Source organism: Rhinoraja longicauda, chromosome 11, assembly GCF_053455715.1.
Source record: "Rhinoraja longicauda isolate Sanriku21f chromosome 11, sRhiLon1.1, whole genome shotgun sequence".
Classification (NCBI taxonomy): domain Eukaryota; kingdom Metazoa; phylum Chordata; class Chondrichthyes; order Rajiformes; family Arhynchobatidae; genus Rhinoraja; species Rhinoraja longicauda.
The window spans coordinates 10,746,253-10,770,396 of record NC_135963.1 but is presented as its reverse complement, the minus strand read 5'-3'; the positions used below and the strand labels follow the sequence as shown (position 1 = coordinate 10,770,396).

General features: G+C 48.0%; 1 protein-coding gene across 5 annotated transcripts in view; it reads left to right on the top strand.

Annotated features, from left to right (window-relative positions):
* Nucleotides 1–24,144, top strand: part of bcar3 (BCAR3 adaptor protein, NSP family member) — a 167,498-nt gene that overhangs the window by 95,900 nt on the left and 47,454 nt on the right. The gene's annotated exons all lie outside the window — the stretch shown is intronic.

Below are 24,144 nucleotides of genomic sequence, written 5' to 3'. Positions count from 1 at the left end.
TTTCTCCAGAGATGCTGCCTGACCCGCTGAGTTACTCCAGCATCTTTTTTTAGATTTTAGATTCTACAGCGCGGAAACAGGCCCTTTCGGCCCACCAAGTCCACGCCGCCCAGCGATCCCCGCACACCAACACTATCCTACACACACACCAGGGACAATTTTTACATTTACCCAGTCAATTAACCTACAAACCTGCACGTCTTTGGAGTGTGGGAGGAAACCGAAGATCTCGGAGAAAACCCACGCAGGTCACGGGGAGAACGTACAAACTCCGTACAGACGGCGCCCGTAGTCAGGATCGAACCTGAGTCTCCGGCGCTGCATTCGCTGTAAGGCAGCAACTCTACCGCTGCGCCACCGTGCCGCCTTGTGCCTACTATACCTATGGTTTTCCTTTAGACGCAAAGTGCTGGGGTAACTCATCTTCAGTGTAAACCAGCATCTGCAGTTCCTTCCTCCACACGGTTTTTTAAAAAAACTTGTTTTGAATATTTTATTTTGTAGCATTTGCTAGTTATCGCCTTTTATTTAAACCTCCCTATTGGATTCAGGGTGAAGGTTTCGCCGTCAGTAACACACACCAGATTCACCAGTCAGGCTCCTCGCTGGAACTACTGTTAACCGCTCAAGGTGTTAAACTCACAAACTTTAACTTCTGGCTGGAAGCTCGAGTTTTAATTACGTTGAAAAAAAAATCTCTTAATAGTCTTCTTGCCTTTAAAAAAATAATAATAATAGCAGGTCGAGTTAAAAGTGTTAAACTTTTATTTAGCGCGCAAGTTTGAACCGCCATCTGTTCGTTCAAAACTGTTGCATCTGTTCTACCTGCTGCTTTTAGTTTTGTTTCATACGCATAGTTTTACGCCCCCCTATTTAAATAAATGGATGGCAGCTCAGCCAGAACGTGGTATCACAGATGTAAGTTCAGGTGGACAGAGCCCCATGGTTGAATGTTACTTTTTTTTGTGAAACTAGCACCTGGCTAGGAGATTACACCGTCTTCGAAAACATCGCGAAATTCCCAAGCTTACCTGACCGTCAAACTGTCGGCTCCAATCTATCTGTCAAATGTCCTGACGGTAAATAAATTGGTTAAACAAAACTATCTTCTGGTATCTTCAAATGCCTTTTCATAATTGTCTATTACGAACTTCTAAATGCATCTGCGACAACCTGGCAAACCTGGGGACAGCATGCGACAGCGCCCGCAATAAGCTACGATACCTGGCAACAAGCCAACTGTCGCCGAGAAATTTCTATCTGGAACATTTTTCCATGACGCGCCAAGATCCGCTACGATTCATTGAAGACTCCTCACGATCATGCCCGCGACACCCCGGCAAACGTTCGGCGACAGCCCAGTCGCCGGCAGTCGCCTTAAAATCGCCTAAGTGGGACAGGCCCTTAAGTTTAATCTAAAATATAAAAAATAAACTAATTCTTTTAGGTCCCGACCCAAAACATCATCAAGCCATGTTCTCCAGAGATGCTACCTGACCTCCTGAGTTACTCCAGCACTTTGTGTCTATCTTCGGTATAAACCACCACCTTGCTAATACATGAAGTCTATTGGTGTAGGAAGGAACTGCAGATACTGGTTCACATCGAAGATAGACACAAAACGGCTGGAGTAACTCAGCGGGTCAGGCGGCATCTCTGGAGAGAAGGAATAGGTGATGCCTGGGGTCGAGGCCCGTCTTCAGTCTAGGATTTATTGACTTGCTAGCTAGTTTAACATTCAGCACAGCCTTGGTTAATCAGCAAACCACAAGCACTTTAAGGGGAATGAACAGAAATCTGGGATCAGGGTTTGAGGTCAAGAGTCAAGAGTGTTCTATTGTCAGATGTCCCAGATAGGACAATGAAATTCTTATTTGCAGCAGCACAACAGAATATGTAAACAAAGTACACTGTCAATAATATAATAAATGAGAGAGAAAAAAGGTTCAGTGTGTATATATACATATACACGCATATAGATACATACCCACATATATATATATATGTGTGTGTGTGTACATATATACGTGTATATACACTCACACACATAGGTGTATATATGTGTGTGAATGTTCATATATATGTGTAGATACCCGCACACACACACACATAGAAGTGTGTGTGTATATGTGTGTGTGTGCATATACACATATATATGTGTGTTTGTATTATATATATGTGTATATATATACATGTGTGTATATATATATGTGTGTGTATACTGTATATATGTCGATATGTATGTGTGTGTGTATACTGTATATATGTCGATATGTGTGTGTGTATACTGTATGTATGTCGATGTGTGTATATATATATGTGTGTGTGCATACTGTATATATGTCGATGTGTATATATGTGTGTACACTGCATATATGTGGATGTGTATATATATATATGTGTGTGTGTATGCATATACATGTATATATGTGTGTTTGTATTATATATATGTGTGTATATACATGTGTGTGTGCACTGTATATATGTCAATGTATCTATATATATATATATATATATATGTGTGTGTGTGTGTATATTGTATACATTTCGATGTGTATATATATATATATATATGTGTATGTGTATAAAAAAACGAATGTGTTTAATCCTACCGAAGGGGAATGAGCTCCCCCACCGAGAGCACTTGCAGTTGAATCATTCTCTGGCTTTTTAAAGCTTATTTGTGAAGTGGCAATTCTTATTCTGAGAATCGTGCCATGCACTGCAGCAAATCAGCGGTTCTGGGGGAGATGAATCTGTCAACAAGTCAGGCGTGAGTTAGTGAAGACAAGGAGCTGCTTTGTGCGGCTCAGTGTGATTCGGGGAGCCGGCCCTGTGAACCGAGCGAGAGTCAGCGGTGGCATGTCAATGTCGTGCCTGGATCACCCAACCTGACGTGCTGCTGCCTGTTGGCACAAGGGTGAGGCCGAGGGTTTGCCTGGGGTCGGCGCGGGGCAGCTGGATTGCCCGCTGTACCGCGCTGGCCCCTTCCTGACGGCAAGCTGGGGCGTGCCGGCAAAACACGGGCACCTGAGCCGTTCCGGGGACCGTTCCAAACTCTCCCCGGCTACTCTGCAGCGTGAGGAGCAACAGGGGGGAGGAAAGCAACTAGTGGTTGTTTACGGGCATTACATCTATATACTAAAACTCTTGTTTGTTATCTTGTTTGTGACTGAACTTCAGCCAAAACGGTACACGATAGCGCGGCAATTTTAGGCCCACCTTACTCACCATTGTCACTTTAGTGATAATGCAAGTAGTTTTATTGAAATCGGTGTTAGATTTTTAAAGTTATTCACATTTTTAAGTTTAAAAGGAGGGGAGGGGGAGGGGAGGAGGGAGGGGGGAGTGGGGGAGAAGGGAGAGGGGAGGGGGAGGAGGGAAGGGAGGGGAGGAGGGAAGGGTGGAGTGGGGGAGAAGGGAGAGGGGAGGGGGGGGGGGGGGAAGACAGGGTGCTGCACCAATGCAGGAGAGATTTGGGCCCAACGGGTCCACTTTGTCAAGTAACTTTATAAATAAGCACACCGAGCAATTAGAGCAACCGACCCAAAGAGGAAGAAAGATTCTAAGGGGAGCAGGAGACAACCGTGGCTGGCAAGGGAAGTTAGGATGGAATAAAACTAAAAGAAAAGATGTATAACATACCAAAGAGTAGCCGGAAGCCAGAGGATTGGGAAACTTTCAAAAGGTCAACAGAAGGCAACAAAACAGGCAACACGGGATGAAAAGACGATGTACAAAGGGAAGCTGGCCAAGAATATAAAGAAGGATAGTAAAAGCTTCTTTAGGTATGTTAAGACAAAAAGATTAGTAAAGGCAAACGAGGGTCCCTTGAAGGCAGAAACAGGTGAAATTATTATGGGGAACAAGGAAATGGCAGAAGAGTTGAACAGGTACTTCGTATCTGTCTTCACTAAGGAAGACACAAACAATCTCCCAGATGTACTGGAGGACAGAGGATCTAGGGAGACAGAGGAACTGAATCATGGACGCATTGGTGATTATTTTCCAATGTTCTTTCGATTCAGGATCAGTTCCTGTGGATTGGAGGATAGCTAATGTTATCCCACAGAGAAAACGGGGAATTATAGACCAGTTAGCCTGACATCGGCGGTGGGGAAGATGATAGTGTCAATTATTAAAGAGGTAATAACGGCGCATTTGGATAACAGTAAAAGGATTGGTCCAAGTCAGCATGGATTTATGAAAGGGAAATCCTGCTTGACTAATCTTCTGGAATATTTTGAGGATGAGACAAGTAAAATGGATGAATGGGAGCCAGTGGATGTAGTGTATCTGGACTTCCAGAAAGCCTTTGATCAGGTCCCACACAGGAGATTAGTGGGCAAAATTAGAGCACATGGTATTGAGGGTAGGGTATTGGCATGGATAGAGAATTGGTTGTCAGACAGGAAGCAAAGAGTAGGAATAAACGGGTCCTTTTCAGAATGACAGACAGTGGTGAGTGGAGTGCCGCCAGGCTCGGTGCTGGGGCCACAACTATTTACAATATATATTAATGATTTGGATGATGGAATTAAAAATAACACTAGCAAATTTGCAGATGACACAAAGCTGGGTGGCAGTGTGAACTGCGAAGAGGATGCTAGGAAGTTGCAGGGTGACTTGGACAGGTTGAGTGAGTGGGCAGATGCAGTATAATGTAGGTAAATGTGAGGTTATCCACTTTGGAGGCAAAAATAAGGAGGCAGATTATTATCTCAATGGTGTCAGATTAGGAAAAAGGGAAGTGCAACAAGACCTGGGTGTCCTTGTACACCAGTCACTGAAAGTAAACATGCAGGTAAAGCAGGCAATGAAGAAAGCTAATGGCATGTTGGCCTTCATAACGAGAGGATTTGAGTATAGGAGTAAAGAGGTTCTTCTGCAGTTGTACAGAGCCCTGGTGAGACCACATCTGGAATATTGTGTGCAGTTTTGGTCTCCTAATTTGAGGAAGGACATCCTTGCTATTTAGTCAGTGCAGCGTAGGTTCACGAGATTGATCCCTGGGATGGCGGGACTGTCATATGAGGAAAGATTGGAAAGACTGGGCTTGTATTCACTGTAATTTTAAAAGGACTGGACAAGCTAGATGCAGGAAAAATGTTCCCAATGCTGGGGGAGTCCAGAACCAGGGGCCACAGTCTTAGAATAAAGGGGAGGCCATTTAAAACTGAGATGAGAAAAAAACCTTTTCACCCAGAGAGTTGTAAATTTATGGAATTCTCTGCCACAGAAGGCAGTGGAAGCCAATTCGCTGGATAAATTTAAAAGAGAGTTAGGTAGAGCTCTAGGGGCTAGTGGAATCAATGGATATGGGGTGAAGGCAGGCACGGGTTACTGAATGTAGATGATCGGCCATGATCACAATGAATGGCGATGCTGGATCGAAGGTCCAAATGGCCTCCTCCTGCACCTATTTTCTATGTTTCTATAATCCTTGAGAGCCGTTCTGATCAACAATTTGTCTATCTCTGCCTCAACAATTTGTCTATCTCTGCCTTAAAAATATCCACTGACTTGGCCTCCACAGCCCTCTGTGGCAATGAGTTCCTCAGATTAACCACCCTCTGACTAAAGATTACCACACAAACTGGGGTGAAACAACATTGATCACGAGGCAGTTTAATGAAGGAATTTCACCACTTCTGGCCTTTCTTGCTTTCCTGATTTACTTCACTCCACCACACCTTCATCTGTCTGGCTGGAAAATAATGAATTATAATTAGATATTGTGAATAGTAGAATCATCGTGGAGTTGATGGGAATGTGGAAATGATAAATAACTGGGATTAGACTGGACAATGGCAGTAGTCTGGACAGGTTGTTGATGGCCAGCACGCACTCAATGGGCCGAAGGGCCTTTTTCTACACGATGACCCTAGGGGCTTTTTGAATCTACACCAGCTGTTGTTTTATGTGGTGGGCTCTTGTTGCAAGACTTGGGTACTGTTCATTATCGTGCTTTAATAATCTCGAGGAATTTTGGGCGTAGCCAGCTCCTCGGAGAGCGGTCATTGTTGAAATCTGGTGTCGTGCGTGGGAATTGGGAAAATAAAATGGAAGGAGACAGTGTGAGCCGGTGCCCTCCAGTGGTAACAACAGATACTGCAGGCAAAACACACAGTGCTGGAGGAGCTCAGCAAGTCAGGCAGCAGCATCTGTGGAGGGAAAGGACAAGACGACCCTTCCTCAGACTGAAACTTCTCCGGCACTTTGAGGTTCGCTCAAGGTTCCAGCGCCTGCAGTTTCTTGATAGGCAATAGGTGCAGGAGTAGGCCATTTGGCCCTTCGAGCCAGCACCACCATTCAATGTGATCATGGCTGATAATTTTCAATCAGTACCCCGTTCCTGCCTTCTCCCCATACCCCCTGACTCCGCTATCCTTAAGAGCTCTATCTAGCTCTCCCTTGAATGCATTCTCATGCCTTCTGAGGCAGAGAATTCCACAGATTTACAACTCTCTGACTGAAAAAGTTTTTCCTCATCTCCGTTCTAAATGGCCTACCCCTTATTCTTAAACTGTGGCCCCTGGTTCTGGACTCCCCCAACATTGGGAACGTGTTTCCTGCCTCTAACGTGTCCAACCCCTTAATAATCTTATATGTTTCGATAAGATCCCCTCTCATCCGTCTAAATTCTAGTGTATACAAGCCTAGTCGCTCCAGTCTTTCAACATATGACAGTCCCGCCATTCCGGGAATTAACCTAGTAAACCTACGCTGCACGCCCTCAATAGCAAGAATATCCTTCCTCAAATTTGGAGACCAAAACTGCACACAGTGCTCCAGGTGCGGTCTCACGGGGAGAACGTACAAACTCCGTACAGGCGGCGCCCGTAGTCAGGATCGAACCCGGATCTCCGGCGCTGCATTCGCTGTAAGGCAGCAACTCTACCGCTGTGCACGGTGGTCTCCTCTCAGTGACCCCGGTCTCCCTACTCTGTGGGATCAGTTGAGCTGGGGTCTGCACTGTGCAGGGGGTGTGGGCTAGTTTCCAAGCGGGAGTGGCCTCACCCCGGGGCAGGGAGATGTTGAGCAGTCCACAGACAGACAGACAGACAGACAGATGGAGCCGGCAGGAGGTTCAGTCATAATCTGTTGTCCCTGTAAAGTTATTAACCTGCAGTTAAAAAAACCTTGTGTAACATTGGGGCACTAATGAGCCATGATTACTGCTCATCGCTGTAGTTAATGAGCCGCCTCATACATACGTAGACAATAGGTGCAGGAGGAGGCCATTCAGCCCTTCGAGCCGGCACCGCCATTCAATGTGAAAAATGGCTGATCGTCCACAATCAGTACCCCGTTCCTGCCTTCTCCCCATGTCCCTTGATTCCGCTAGCCCTAAGAGCTCTATCTAACTCTCTTTTGAATGCATCCAGTGAATCGGCCTCCACTGCCTTCTGTGGCAGAGAATGGCTCAAATTCACAACTCTGGGTGAAAAGGTTTTTCCTCATCTCGGTTCTAAATGGCCTCCCCCTTATTTTTAAACTGTGGCCCCTGGTTCTGGACTCCCCCAACATCGGGAAAATGTTACAATAGACAATAGGTGCAGGAGTAGGCCATTCGGCCCTTCGAGCCAGCACCGCCATTCAATGTGATCATGGCTGATCACTCTCAATCAGTACCCCGTTCCTGCTTTCTCCCCATACCCTCTGACTCCACTATCCTTAAGAGCTCTATCTAGCTCTCTCTTGAATGCATTCAGAGAATTGGCCTCCACTGCCTTCTGAGGCAGAGAATTCCACAGATTCACAACTCTCTGACTGAAAAGGTTTTTCCTCATCTCCGTTCTAAATGGCCTACCCCTTATTCTTAAACTGTGGCCCCTGGTTCTGGACTCCCCCAACATTGGGAACATGTTTCCTGCCTCTAACGTGTCCAACCCCTTAATAATCTTATATGTTTCTCTAAGATCCCCTCTCATCCTTCTAAATTCCTGTGAATACAAGCCCAGTCGCTCCATTCTTTCATCATACGACAGTCCCGCCATCCCAGGAATTAACCTCGTGAGCCCACACTGCACTCCCTCGATAGCAAGAATGTCCTTCCTCAAATTAGGAGACCAAAACTACAAACAATACTCCAGGTGCGGTCTCACCAGGGCCCTGTACAACTGCAGAAGGACCTCTTTGCTCCTATACTCAACTCCTCGTCATGAAGGCCAACATCCCATTAGTTTTCTTCACTGCCTGCTGTACCTGCATGCTCACTTTCGGTGACTGATGAACAAGGACACCCAGATCTCATTGCACTTCCCCCTTTTCCTAACCTGACACCACTCAGATAATAATCTGCCTTCCTGTTCTTGCCACCAAAGTGGATAACCTCACACTTATCCACATTATTAAACTGCATCTGCCCATTCACCCAACCTGTCCAAGTCACCCTGCATCCTCATAGCATCCTCTTCACGGTTCACACTGCCACCCAGCTTTGTGTCATCTGCAAATTTGCTAATGCTACTTTTAATTCCTTCATCTGAATCATTAATGTGTATTGTAAATAGCTGCTGTGTTGTTAGGGGGAACTCCAAGCACCCGCTCCGTGTGAGGGCTCTCTCCTCCAGTGGAGCAAGCCCTCTCTCTCCGGGACCGAAGGCAGAGACCTCCGGAGAAAGTTGCATCTCTTTCCAGCCCTTGAAGAGTTGTAATGAGGGCAGGCAGTTTGCACACAGCAAGCTCTCTCTCACATGTTGACTGAAGGCCCCACAGAAATGGTGCAAGGAGTCATTTATCCTCTCTCTCTCTTCCTCCCTCTCTTTCTCCCCCTCTCTCTTTCTCCCCCCTCTCTTTCACCCCCACCCCCCCTCTTTCACCCCCCCTCTCTTTCACCCCCCCTCTCTTTCACCCCCCCTCTCTTTCACCCCCCCTCTCTTTCACCCCCCCTCTCTTTCACCCCCCCTCTCTTTCACCCCCCCTCTTTCACCACCCCCTCTTTCACCACCCCCTCTTTCACCCCCCCTCTTTCACCCCCCCCTCTTTCACCCCCCCCCTCTTTCACCCCCCCTCTCTTTCACCCCCCCTCTCTTTCACCCCCCCTCTCTTTCACCCCCCCTCTCTTTCACCCCCCCCTCTTTCACCCCCCCTCTTTCACCCCCCCTCTTTCACCCCCCCTCTTTCACCCTCCCTCTTTCACCCTCCCTCTTTCACCCTCCCTCTTTCACCCCCCCTCTTTCACCCCCCACTCTTTCACCCCCCACTCTTTCACCCCCCCCCTCTTTCACCCCCCCCTCTCCCTTTCCCCCCTCTCCCTTTCCCCCCTCTCCCTTTTCCCCCTCTCCCTTTCTCCCCCCTCTCTTTCTCCCCCACACTCTCCCCTTTCTCTGCCCCCTCTCCCTTTCTCCCCCACTCTCTCCCCTTTCTCCCCCTCTCCCTTTCTCTCCCCCACTCTCTCCCCTTTCTCTCCCCCACTCTCGCCCCTTTCTCCCCCTCTCCCTTTCTCTCCCCCACTCTCTCCCCTTTCTCCCCCTCTCTCTTTCTTTCTCCCCCTCTCCCTTTCTCTCCCCCACTCTCTCCCCTTTCTCCCCCCCCCTCTCCCTTTCTCTCCCCCACTCTCTCCCCTTTCTCCCCCCCTCTCTCTTTATCTCTCCCCTTTCTCCCCCCTCTCCCTTTCTCTCCCCCACTCTCTCCCCTACTCTCTCCCCTTTCTCCCCCCTCTCTCTTTCTCTCTCCCCTTTCTCCCCCCTCTCCCTTTCTCTCCCCTTTCTCTCCCCCTCTCTCTTTCTCTCTCCCCTTTCTCTCCCCCACTCTCTCCCCTTTCTCTCCCTTTCTCTCCCCCTCTCCCTTTCTCTCCCCCACTCTCTCCCCTTTCTCCGCCACACTCTCCCTTTCTCTCCCCCACTCTTTCCCCTTTCTCCCCCTCAATACCGGTTTAATAAGATGGTGAATTCCATTCTGCACTCAGAAATGAGTCACGAATCTATTTCCATGTGGGATGTTTGTTACCAGGTGCCCAGCTAAATGTTCAGTCTGACTCAGTGGATGACAAGTCTCTGAGTTACTTGGGGACAGAAACATTTGCACCAGAGGCCCAGTGTGTTGGGAGTGTTTAGTTTTTTAGTTTGGTTTAGAGATACAGAGTGGAAACAAGCCCTTCGGCCCACCCAGTCCACACTGACCGGGCGCCACACACTAACACTATCCTACATATGCTGGGGATAATTAGCAAATGACACCAAGCCAATTCACCTACAAACTTGTACGTCTTTGGAATGTGGGAGGAAACCGGAGCACCCGGAGAAAACCCACGAGGTCACAGGGGAATGCAGAAACTCTGTACAGACAAACGCCCGTAGTCACGATCGAACCCTGCGCTGTAAGTAAAGATACTAGAGGAACAAGATGGACCACTCCGTTGAAATGGCCTATACTGAAGTGTAGTACGCAAAGGAGCCACTCTAGTAGGCAAAACCCTCCGTTCGCTCTGCCTGGCTCAGTGTAATCAGGTTTTTGGGGGAACAGTATGTGTGGTGATACTTGGGGAATAGTCAGGGTGGTTGGAGAGAAGATGTTGTCTCTCAGTGGAGAGTCCAGAGCAAAAGGGCAATGTCTCAAAGTGAGGAGCATTTGTTTACGATAGAGATGAGGATGAATGAGGCGGTCACGGTGGCACAGCGGCAGAGTTGCTGCCTTACAGCGAATGCAGCGCCGGAGACCCGGGTTCCATCCTGACCACGGGTACTGTCTGTACGGAGTTTGCACGTTCTCCCCGTGACCTGCGTGGATTTTCTCCGAGATCTTCGGTTTCCTCCCACACTCCAAAGGCGTACAGGTATGTAGGTTAATTGGCTGGGTAAATGTAAAAATTGGCCCTAGTGGTTGTAGGATGGTGTTAATGTGCGGCGATCGCTGGGCGGCGCGGACCCGTTGGGCCGAAGGGCCTGTTTTCGAGCTGTATCTCTAAACCAAAAAAAAGTTGCTGCCTTACAGCATCAGAGACCCAGGTTCAATCCTGACAACAGGTGCTGTCTATACAGAGTTTGTACGTTCTCCCCGTGACCGCGTGGGTTTTCTCTGGGTGCTCCAGTTTCCTCCCAAATTCAAAAAACGAACAGGTTTGTAGGTGAATTGGCTTTGGTAAAAAATTTAAAATTGTCCCGAGTGTGAAGGTTAATATTCAGGTTGATTGCTAGTCGGCGCGGACTCGGTGGGCCGAAGGGCCTGTTTCCGCGTTGTATGTCTAAAGTCTAAACTGAGGTGGATGTGGATTCAAAAAAATCACCACAAAGAATGCCGGCAGGAGGAACTGCTAGGATCTTGAGCAAAACACACAAAGTGCTGGAGTAACTCAGCAGGTCAGGCAGTATCTGTGGAAGCAGTGGACAGGCGACATTTTGGAGTTGGGACCCTTCTTCAGATAGTCTGCAGAGCAGTCCTGACCCGAAACATCGCGATATCCATTCCCTCCACAGACGCTGCCTGACCTGCTGAGGTACTTCAGCACTTTGTATTTTGCCCACAAAGGATGATAAGCTTCAATTGTGAAGCGACTGCGACTCATGTGTGCGTCCTTGCTTGCATTACAGTACGTATAATATAAGAAAAGAACTGCAGATGCTGGTACAAATCGAAGGTATTTATTCACAAAATGCTGGAGTAACTCAGCGGGTCAGGCAGCATCTCGGGAGAGAAGGAATGGGTGACGTTTCGGGTCGAGACCCTTCTTCAGACTGAAGAAGGGTCTCGACCCGAAACGTCACCCATTCCTTCTCTCCCGAGATGCTGCCTGACCTGCTAAGTTACTCCAGCATTTTGTGAATAAATGCATTACAGTACAGTTACGTTGAGAATACGTGGCTGCAAAGTGGCCTCTGAAGCTAGATACACTTTCTCACAGCAACTGGGCAATTCTATGTTTCTCTGAGAATGTTTATTTTCCCTGCAAATAAGGGGAAGTGTTCTGTAATTAATTCCTTATCGATGCATCTTGATGTGAACCACAGCAATGTGCGTTAACGCTAAAGTGGCAGATTGGATCTTCAGCTGACTTTATTTATTGATGGCGGTTGATAATCTGAGTGACCTGAACTCGTGACTGCAGTTAAAGATGTATGTGAAGCCCTCCACTCATCTGCAGCGCTTAAGGGAGATGTGTAGGAAGGAAGTTCAGATGCTGGTTCACGCTGAAGATGCTGCAGTAACTCAGCGGGACAGGCAGCATCTCTGGAGAGAAGGGGATGGGCGACGTTTCCGGTCGAGACCCTTCTTCAGAGGGATGTCCAACCTGTCCATCGTTTGTTCCGACAGGAATGGTTGCTTTTCACTTTCCTCACTGTGCCAGTCGGTTGCTGCCACACTGCCAGTCATTTCACCCCAACTCAAAAGAAGGAAAGACCTGGCATTGATAATGTCCTGCCTCTTGGAAGACCTTTTTTTATTTTTAGTTTCGGAGAGACATCACGGAAACAGGCCCTTCGGCCCACCGAGTCCGCACCAACCAGCGAACCCCGCACACTGGCACAGTCCTACCCGCGAGGGACGATTCACGATCGTTTACCGAAGCGAATTAATCTACAAACCTGCATTTCATGTGGGAGGAAATCGGAGCCCCCGGAGAAAACCCACACGGGGAGAACGTACAAACCTCCATGCGGACACGGTTAAACATGTTCCCAATGTTGGGGGAGTCCAGAACAAGGGGCCACAGTTTAAGAATAAGGGGTAGGCCATTTAGAACGGAGATGAAGAAAAACCTTTTCAGTCAGAGGGTTGTGAATCTTTGGAATTCTCTGCCTCAGAAGGCAGTGGAGGCCAAATCTCTGAATGCATTCAAGAGAGAGCTAGTTAGAGCTCTTAAGGAGAGCGGAGTCAGGGGGCATGGGGAGAAGGCAGGAACGGGGTACTGATTGAGAATGATCAGCCATGATTGCATTGAATGGCGGTGCTGGCTCGAAGGGCCGAATGGCCTACTCCTGCACCTATTGTCTATTGTCTATTGACAGCAGCCGTAGTCAGGATTGAACCGGGGTCTCTGGCACTGTGAGGCAGCAACTCTACCGCCGCGCCACAGTGCTGACTTTTCTGTTAGTTTCAGAACTGTTTGAAGAGTGCCGTCATGATGGGAAGTACACCAGGCTCCCAATGTGCTCGTACAAACCAGTCCTCACATCACAGGTTGACTGTGGAAAAGGCACAAAATGCTGTGGTCACTCAGCGGGTCAGGCAGCATCTCTGGAGAACGTGGATAGGTGACGTTTTTGTGTCAGAACCCTTCTAGCACGCTGTGTTAATGCTGCCTTGCCCTCTGAGCCACTCCAGCACTTTGTCTCTTTTTTTCTGTTAAACCAGCATCTGAAGGTCCTTGTATCTCCAGAGATTGTCAGTGCTTTGCTTCCGCAGTGGGATATTGTGCTGTTAATACTCTGAAGTATCTTGTGATGTTCATCGCTTGGTGTTGTTAGGCTGAAGTCCAGGTTATGAAACCACAAAAGAGCAGCAGATGGCTGGAATCTGGAGTAAGACACAAAAGTGCCTGAGTAACGCAGCAGGTCAGGCAGCATCTGTGGAGGGAATGGTCTGGAGATTCTGTCTGAAGAAAGGTGCCGACCTGAAACGTTGCTTAGCCGGAGGGGTGCCAACGATCTCGCTCTCAAATACGGGACAAGGTGACGTCACCGCCCCGCGCCCCACGTGACCTCACCCAGCCAGCGGCCACGTGCTCCACCAATGGCGGCCGCCCGGGCCGGCAGGTGGGTTGCTAGGCAACCTCCGTTAGGTGGCCGGGACAGCGTGGGCTAACGGAGTGTGCTCGCCTAACAGAGGTTGTGTAGCAACCCGCCTCCCGGCCCCGCGGGCCTAATACGGGACAAACCAATTTAGCCCAACACATGGGATGTCCCGGCTAATACGGGACAGTTGGCAACCCTACTTACCCATCTCCTCCACAGATGCTGCCTGACCCGCTGGGTTACTCGAACACTTTGTATTTTACTCATTAATGAAGATACCAGCCCAGTCACTTGAGCCTTGCCCACCCATTACGAGCATGTTGTCGGGACTTGAGGACTACAGGGAGAGGTTGAGCAGGCTAGGACTTTGTTCCTTGGAGAGCAGCAGGATGAGGGGTGTTCTTATAGAGGTGGACAAAATCATAAGAGGAATAGATCGGGTAAACACTTTTGAGTCTTTTGCCCAGAGTAGGGGAATCAAGAACCAGAGGACAAGAGGTTTAAAGTGAGGGGGGGGGGGGGGGGGGGGGGAAGATTTAATAGGAACCTGGGCGTAACTTTTTTTACACAAAGGGTTTATGTGTGTATGGAATGAGCTACCGGAGGAGCTAGTTGAGGCAGGTACTATTGCAGTGTCTACGAAACATTTGGACAGGTACATGGATAGGACAGGTTTAGAGGGGCATGGGCCAAAAGGAGGCAGATGGGACCAGTGTAGATGGGGCATGTTGGTTGGCATGGGCAAGTTGGGCCGAAGGGCCTGTGTCCACACTGTGTGACTCTATGACTCTACCCTGTATAGATTGTTCTCAGCGTTGCAGTGATGTGGGGCAGACCTGACTACTGGTCACGGAGAACATTCCTGGGACATTCCTCAAATCAGGAATTTCCCTTCAACCATATCTGCTCCAATTATCCTCTAATGCTGGTGAATTGCTAACTCGCACGTAATTCCCTGGTTATTTAACCCCTTCTCGGTTGGAATGCGTTCTCTCTGCATCGGAGAGAGAGACCTGCAGCCGCCTGCAATCTCCGGGCACATTTACTCTTCCAATTCCCCTGGACTATTTGTCGGCCTGTGGTACACTCCCAACAAGGTGATCACCCCTTCCTTGTTCCTCAGCTCCACCCTCACTAGACGAACCGTCCGTAACGTCACCTCTGCTGTGACATCCTCCTTAACCAATAACACAACCTTCCCCACCCCCTCTCCTTTACCCACCTCACCCCTGTCTCTCCCGAAGCTCCTGTACCCAGGAACATTGAGCTGCCAGTCCTGCCCCTCTCTCGACCAGGTTTCACCGGAACCCAAGCCGACGCTCGATTGGATTTTCCTAATTTTCCCTGAGGGTTTTTTCCGGCTCGCACTGCCGACTGTTCCCACCACCGTGAGCGGCAGGCACGCCCGCTGTCCACGCCCTCCCGCCGGTCGGATGTGGAAGGTGCGTTGCCACGTGCTGGCTCGTTCCACAACGAGCGGGGTAGAGAGTGCAGCACGCACCGGGAGCTAGTTGCGGACTTCAGGAGGCGTGGTGGAGCACGTGTCCCCAATCTGCATCAACGGCGCCCGCCCGCGTCAAAATGGTTGAAAGCGTCGGGTTTGTTGGCGTTAATATTCCCAACGAACGGTCTGTCGTGGATGAGCCGCACTGAAGCAACTGTCAAGCAGTCACACCAACGCCTCTACTTCCTCAGTGTGGAGAGAGTGTCCAGCTTCAAGTTTCTGGGCACTCACATTTCGGAGGACCTAACATGGTCCAATAACACTGCTGCGCTGGTCAAGAAGGCACAGCAACGACTGTTCTACCTAAGAACACTGAAGAAGTCTGGTCTACCCCAACAGCTGCTGACGACATTCTACCGCTGCACCATAGAGAGCATCCTAACACATGGCATCCCTGTGTGGTATCTCAGCTGCACGGAGGCAGAGAGGAAAGCTCTTCAGCTGGGTAGTCCATAGAGCTCAGAGGACCATCGGAACACAGCTACCAGCCTTGGAGGGCATCTACAACACACGATGCCTCAGAAAAGCCACCAGCATCCGCAAAGACTCTTCACACCCCTGCAACAGTCTGTTCGAACTTCTACCATCAGGCAGACGATACAAGGCCTTCTACGCCCGCACCTCCAGACTCAGGAACAGCTTCATCCCCAGGGCAATAGCTGCCATGAACCGGTCCTGCTGAGCCGGATGGTCACATCGCACAGTGAACCGGCACAGATCTACTTGCACTTTATTCTGTCTTAAAACTGTTCCAATTTGTTTCATTGGGTTGTTTAAATTAATACTGACTAGCTAATTAATTTATTGCATCGTATGGGAGGCGCATTCCCAATCTCGTTGTACCCCTGTACAATGACAATAAAGATATATTGTATTGTAAAGCTGACATAAGATGGACACACAGTGCTGGAGCAACTCAGCGGGTCAGGCAGCTTCCCTTGAGAAAAAGGATGCGATGTTTCGTGTCGGGACCCTTCTTCAGACCGAAAGCAGAAGGGAGGGAACTGGAGGCCAGAGCAAAGCAGGGCCGGCAACAGATGACCAAGGAAAGATTATTACAGGCCTTTGTTGGCTGGGGAAGTGGTGATAACAAAGGGATACGAGGATGTGAACAGTGGAACTAGTAGGATGACTAGGTTGGGGGAGGCGGAGGAGGAGATGGGGCAAGTGTAACTTGGCATGAAGGTAATCAATGTTCATACCGCTGGGTGGCATGCTGAAATTAGCCATGTCTCCAATGACTCTCACAAACTTCTACGGGTGTACCATCGAAGGCATTCTGTGTTGGGTTGCATCACAGCCTGGTTTGGGATCAGAACCACCAAAGACTGCAAGAAGCTGCAGGGAATTGTGGATGAAGGACAGTGAATCACACAGACCATCGACTCCATCTACACCTCGCGCTGCCCTCAGAAAAGCAGCCAACATACTCAAAAACCTGTCCCACGCCGGCCATTCCCCCTCCTCCTTCCCACTCCCTTCTGACAAAAGATACAGGAGCTTTGAAAGAGTGGAACGGCTTCTTCCCCTCTGTTATCAGGCTTCTGAACGGTCCTTCCATAAGCTAGAGTAACAATCCATTTCCCTCATTGCGGACATGAAATGTTATCTCTGGAACTAGTGCACGACGCTGCTGAGAGCGATGTGTTGAACCCTGTATCTTTCCCTTCACTGCCCATTGTACTTGAATATGGCTTTCTTGTATTTGCGTATGGTTTTATCTGATTGGTTTGGATTGCAGGCAAACGAAAGCTTTTCACTGTGTAAGAAGGAACTGCAGATGCTGGTTTACACCGAAGAAGGACACAAAATGCTGGAGTAACTCAGCGGATCAGGCAGCATCGCTGGAGAAAAGGAATAGGTGACGTTTCGGGTCGATACGCCTCATCAGACTGAGTCTGAAGACCTCCAGTCGAGGCAGTGGTGACGTTACCACCTATTCCTTTTCTCCAAAGCTTTTCACTGTACCTCAGAACACGTGACAATAACAAACCCAAACCTACACTCGGATTATTCTGCAGGAGTACAGTCATTTACACCGAATTTGTAAACACAATATTGAATTGTAACTTGGAACTGCCGAAAGCTTTATTTGGTATTGCCCACGTGCCCCTGGTTCTACCTGATGCCTCGATGTGCAATGATGCTTTTAACTCTAAGGCTCTCGATGCTTGGCATGTGGGTACCTGGGGATAAGAGCCTGTCTACCTCATCCAACATACGGAATTGAGTCAAGCCAATGTCATAGCTCAGCGGCCAGTGAAGTAATTGATTGTCGACTCCATTATTGATCCCTATGCAGACATCCACCTTTCTGATTGAATCTCAGAAGTTATGTCAAATGTCTCATGTAGAACAATGAAATTCTAACCTGCAGCAGCACGACAGAATATATATATACCTATATATATATATATGTGTGTATGTGTGTGTGTGTATATGTGTATGTATTGTGTGTGTGTGGAGATATATACACACAGATATATATATATATATATATATATATATATATACTGTCGTGCTGCTGCAAGTTAGAATTTCATTGTTCTACATGGGACACTTGACATAACTTCTGAGATTCAATCATATATATATATATGTGTGTGTATGTGGTAGAAACAAAATGCCGGAGTAACTCAGCGGATCAGGCAGCATCTATGGAGAGAAGGATTTGGTGACATTTCGGGTCGAGACCCTTCAGCTGTGCGTGTGTACATATTTTTTATATATATATATATATATATGTGTTTGTGTATGTATATATATATATATGTGGGGGTGTACACATTGTGTGTGTGTATATATATGTGTGTGTGTAGATATATATAAATATGTATGAGTGTGTGTGTATATATATATATATATATATATATATGCGCGCACACACACACAGGAAGACTGTCTGACCAACACACATCACCAGTTGCAGGATTTAATATTCCGGCTGCAAAAAGCCTTGCCCTGTTGAATTACAGGTGAATCTTTGGGTTCAAAGATGTGATTCTGTGATAAAATGCGAGTGTAGCGTCAATGAATGCCAAGTCCCAGAGGAATTCTCCTTCCATTAGTAGCAGATAGCACATTTAATGAATTAAATTGGGACATTGCAATTTCCCCCTAAGACACACTTAACACTAATGAGTGCTTTGGATGGATGGCCACATCAGTGTTACCATTTCACACACACGCCACCTGCCACCTCTCATTTAAATGCAAGTCCCTGTACAGGTCCAAAGACCACATCAGGTGGTCTGGTTAATGGTGAATTACATTGGTATACAAGCTCACACATTATATCTCCACACTCTAACTATGTGTACTGAGGAATGTGATGCCTGATAAGTCAGTTGCTGTCTACCATGTCCCTGATTACTATTGAGTCCAGATTGCCAAACCGATGTCCTTAAAGCTATTGAGTGGATTGTCTAGGTTTAGATTTATTATTGTCATGTGCACTGATGTAGAGTGAAAAGCTTTTGTTTGCCTGCTACCCAATTAAATGAGATCATACCTATGTTTAGTTTATTTTCGAGATGCAGCGCAGAAACAGGCTCCTTGGTCCACTGAGTCCATGCCGACCAGCGATCACACCATTCACTAGCACTATCCGACACACTAGGGACAATCTTTACCAGAGTCAATTAATCTACAAACCTGCCCGTCCGGGTTTGATCCTGACAAATGCCGTCTGTACGTAGTTTGCTCGTTCTCCCCGTGACCGCTTTTTGTTTTCTCCGGGTGCTCCGGTTTCCTCCCACACTCCAAAGACGTACAGGCTTGTAGGCTAATTGGTTTGGTAACATTGTAAATTGCCCCCTGCGTGTGTGTGTGGGATAGTGTCAGTGTGCGGGGGGATCGCTGGTCAGTGGGCCGAAGGGGCCTGTTTCCTCGCTGTATCTCTAAGCTACTTCTTTTCCTAAATGAGAGGGGTGTTTGTGCGTGCGTTCCCTTGCCTGATAGGAACGAGGCAATTAGAGGTGGTGAGATGCCGCAGAGTTACAGAGAGCTTGGGTGGGACCCAGTGTAAAACTTCCTGCCGCCGCACTAGCCATGCATGGAATTAAATGGTGATCTGGGTGTGTCCGCTTCCCAATTTAGTTATCTGTGCCGTTTATGTTACAACCCTCACTGGACTGCACAGAGCCAGCGCTGTAATTAGCCCAAGTGCAGGCACTTCCAAACTCAAATGTTTCTTTAATCCAGTTTGAAGGTCCCTTTGAAATGCTAATAAAGATGATGATTACGGCTTGTTTAGGAACAGTGACTTCTGGTCGGGCGCGCAGAACAAACGTATCATGTTACCAGCATAAGCTGGGAAAATGTCAACAGCAGCAACGATCCTGCACGCTTGCAGTCAGGTCTATGGATAGACACAAAATGCTGGAGCTCTAGCTGAGGTGTGGAGCAAGCACCCAACTAGGATGCATCACCCATGGTCAGCCATGACCGAGGGGGCCTAACAGGGCCGTTTTTACAGCATTATGGGCCCCCGGGCAAAGCAGTGTACTGGGGCCCCTACCGTTACTCTCCCCCACCCCCCTTTCCCTACCAGCCCCCCCCTGTCGTGCCGGCGAAAAGCACTTACCGAAAAGCACTTAGCGATGGACTTAGGGTGCTACATTGTTGCGAAAAGCACTTACAGATCGCTGTGAGAAGCACTTAGTGACCGAAAATGTTGCGAAAAAAGCACTTATTGAACCTACATTTTTAAAGTAGTATTTATTTATTGCAAGTCACTTAACATACACAGATCAGCATGGGGCCCCTATGCTCGTGGGCCCCCGGGCAAGTGCCCATCTGGCCCATGCGTTAAGATGGCCCTGGGGCCTAAGAAGGCTGGAGTAGCTCAGCGGGTCCGGCCGCATCTCTGGAGAACATGGAAAGGCGACTTTTTGGCTCGGGGTCATCAGTCTGAGGAAAGGTCCCGACCCGAAACGTCACCCATTCCTTTTCTCCAGAGATGCTGCCTGACCCGCTGAGTTACTCCAGCATTTTCTGTCTATCTTCGGTATATGCCAGCATCTGCAGTTACTTTCCACACATTCACGTCAGATGTATCCCACCGAGGTAGTTAGTGAAATTAAAGTCAAGTAATTAAGTAAATCTAGAATTAAGACTAGACTGGGTAATGGCAGCCACAGAAATAACATTCAACTACTCTGGTCCTTCAGGGAACGTAACCTGCTCTACTAACATAGTCATATAAGAAAATAACTGCAGATGCTGGTACAAATTGAAGGTATTTATTCACAAAATGCTGGAGTAACTCAGCAGGTCAGGCAGCATCTCGGGAGAGAAGGAATGGGTGACGTTTCGGGTCGAGACCCTTCTTCAGACTGAACATAGTCAGATTGGAATGTTGTTCCTGATCCACCAACAGGTTTAAGGTGAGCGAGGAAAGATTTGATAGGAACCTGAGGGGTAACTTTTTTTACACAAAGGGTAGTGGGTGTATGGAACAAACTGCAGCCAGGATATAGTTGGGGTAGTTGTTGCAACTTTTAAGAAACATTTGGACAAGTCCATGGATAGGATAGGTTTTGAGGGATATGGGCTGAATGCGGGCAGTTGGGACTAGTGTAGATGGGACATGTAGCCCAGCGTGGGCAAGTTGGGTTGAAGGGCCTGTTTCCATGCTGAATCTTTAAAGTCTAAACTAACTTGAAAACAACAACTGGCATTTACCTCGCACAGGAGAGTTACTAAATAAAATCAGACAAATATGTGACTCGGAGTCATTGTAAGATGAAAAGGAAAGGCAGAAACGTAGTGACTTGACAGGGATTGCAATTGTAATATGTGAAACGATACTGCATTGGAAACTGTTGCTCAGAAAGCCCCTTGAGTGGCTTCATGCAATATTGAAGACTCGTTGATTGGCCTTGAACTGGTGAGCAGAGAATGGGGACAGTAACAAGAGTCAAGAGTGTCTACTTGCCATGTATAGCAATGACATTCTTAGGAGCAAGGAACTGCAGATGCTAGTCCTGGCAACATCCTGGTAAATCTAAGTCCAGCACAAACAACAAGGAATGTCCGAGTCCGGAGTTTCCCAGTTACTGTAACACTACCCTTGAGGTGGAACCTCCTGTGTTTTGGAGTACAGTTTCACCCACATAACTCACTGGTGCGTGCTTCTTAATGTGCAAGAAGAATGATTCATCGTTTAATAACTTCCCAGAACACCTGCCCTGAAGCAACCCATTTTTAATGAAAGCATTTCCAAATGGTTCACTGTTACTATATGGAAACAGGTCATGTTTATTGTGAATCCATTGTCTGCCTTGCGCTCCATACAGACAGATAATTGTAATTACACTTAAACTCCTGTTTCAATCTCCCCTTTTAATCCTGTCCCTGCATCCACCCGTCCAATCTAGCCTTGCGCTTGGATAGGGTTACCATTTCAACCACAAGCCCAAAGATCAGTGTCGGCACAAGGAAGGGTCTCGACCCGAAACGTCACCCTTTCCTTCTCCTGAGATGCTGCCCGACCTGCTGAGTTACTCCAGCTTTTTGTGATACCTTCGATTTGTACCAGCAGCTACAGTTATTTTCCTACACAAGGAACTGCAGATGTTGGTTTACAATTAAAAAAAAACACAAAGTGCCGGAGTAACTCAGCAGGTCAGGCAGCATCTCTGGGGGACATGGATAGGTGATGTTCCAGGTTTGGACCCCTTCTTCAGACTGTCCACAGGGCGGCACGGTAGCGCAGCGGTAGAGTTGCTGCTTTACAGCGAATGCAGTGCCGGAGACTCAGGTTCGATCCTGACTACGGGTGCTGCACTGTAAGGAGTTTGTACGTTCTCCCCGTGACCTGCGTGGGTTTTCTCCGAGATCTTCGGTTTCCTCCCACACTCCAAAGACGTACAGGTATGTAGGTTAATTGGCTGGGTAAATGTAAAAAAAAAAAAAATTGTCCCTAGTGGGTGTAGGATAGTGTTAATGTACGGGGATCGTTGGGCGGCACGGACTTGGTGGGCCGAAAAGGCCTGTTTCCGGCTGTATATATATGATATGATATGATATGATATGCAGATACAGAATAAAGGGAATAACATTTTGCAGTTTATCCAATCTTAGCAACTTTAGATAAAGTTCAGTAAAGTCTGATTAAAGATAGTTTGAAGGTCTCCAATGTTGTAGATGGGAGGTCAGGACCACCCTCTAGTTGGTGAGAAGACGGTTCAGTTGCCCGGTAACAGCTGGGAAGAAACGTTCCCTTCCATCTGGAGGTGTGCGTTTCCAAACTTCTGCACCTCTTGCCTGATGGGAGAGGGGGGGGAAGAGGGAGTGACCAGGGTGAGACTGGTCTTTGTTTACGCTGGTGGTCTTGGCCAGGCAGCGTGAAGTGTAGATGGAGTCAGTGGAAGAGAGGTTGGTTTGCGTGATGGTCTGGGCTACGTCCACCACTCTCTGCGATTTCTAGTGGTCTTGGATGGAGCTGTCGCCCAAACTGGGGTTTTATTCCCCACATTGATTTTTATACCACATCTCTGGTGGGAGTCTGCAAACACTTTGGCTCGGAGTTAGAGAGACCCACTGATGCCTGGCTGGCATTCCATGAAAACACTGCGTGAGTCCATCTCCCTCACTTCCTCATGGTGACCATGTGGTGTGCAAGTAGTGCGTCCTCACACAGTGACGTACTTTGTAATTGGTCCAAATTGACGTACCTGCAATTGGTCCAAAACGCTTCAGCGAGACTCCTGACGGGTACCCCTAAAAGGGACCACATCACCCTGATTCTGGCCTCTCTCCACTGGCTCCCAGTACGGTACAGAATCAACTTCAAGCTCCTCCTATTCACATACAAAGCCCTAAATGGGCTTGCCCCCCCCCCCCCCCTCCCCCAAATATAAAAAATCTTCTAACCCACCACTCTATCTCCAGGTCCCTCAGGTCGGCTACTCACTATCCCGCGGTCTAGGCTTAAGCTCAGGGGTGACCGCGCTTTTGCGGTTGCAGCTCCTAGACTGTGGAACAGCATACCTCTCCCCATCAGAACTGCCCCCTCCATCGACTCCTTTAAGTCCAGGCTCAAAACCTTTTTCTACTCCCTGGCGTTTGAGGCCCTCTGAGGGGGCGCTGTGAACTGTTTATGTATGTGCTGTTATGTTTGTGTGCCATTGTATGTTCATTTTCTTAGTACCTGAACTGATGTACAGCACTTTGGTCAACGTGAGTTGTTTTTAAATGTGCTATACAAATATAATTAACTTGACTTGACTTTTGAAATGGCATCATTGACACTGTGTGGGCGGCGTGGTGTCTTGCCCACAGGAATTACTTTTGATCAGGTCACAGGGCCATAGAGAGTCATTCAACACGGACACGGGTCTTTCAGCCCAACTCGCCCATGTCGACCAAGGTGCCCCATCTTAAGCCAGTCCCACATGCCCGCTTTATCCCATATCCCTCCCTAGCTTTGCCATCCTTGTACATGTCCAAGTGTCTTTTAAATGCTGTTATAGTAACAGGTAGTGGAATAGAGGGGAGGCACGGAGGTTGCAGCGGTAGACTTGCTGTCTTGCAGTGCCAGAGACCCGCATTCGATCGACTAAAGGTGCTGTCAGTGCAGAGTTTGTACGTTCTCCCCGTGACCACATGGGTCTCTTCGTGAGCTCCAGTTTCCTCCCACGCTCCTAAGACGTACAGGTTTTTAGGTTGAATGGCTTCGGTAAGAATTGTAAATTGCCCCTAGTGTCTAGGACAGTGCTACCTTACAGGGATCGCTGGCCGTTGAAATTCCTCCCAGTCTCCTTCCTGAAGGTACTTCCATTTATTCTGAGGCTGTGACCTCTGGTCCTACACTCTCCCACCGGCGGCCACATATATATGTTTATGCATAAAGCAAGAAATAATTTACTACCAGGTAATATACAAAAAAAATGTTCTTTGACAGGGAGGGTGGTTATAATTTGAGAGGAAAGCTTAATTTAAAGAAACTTTGTGTTGGTA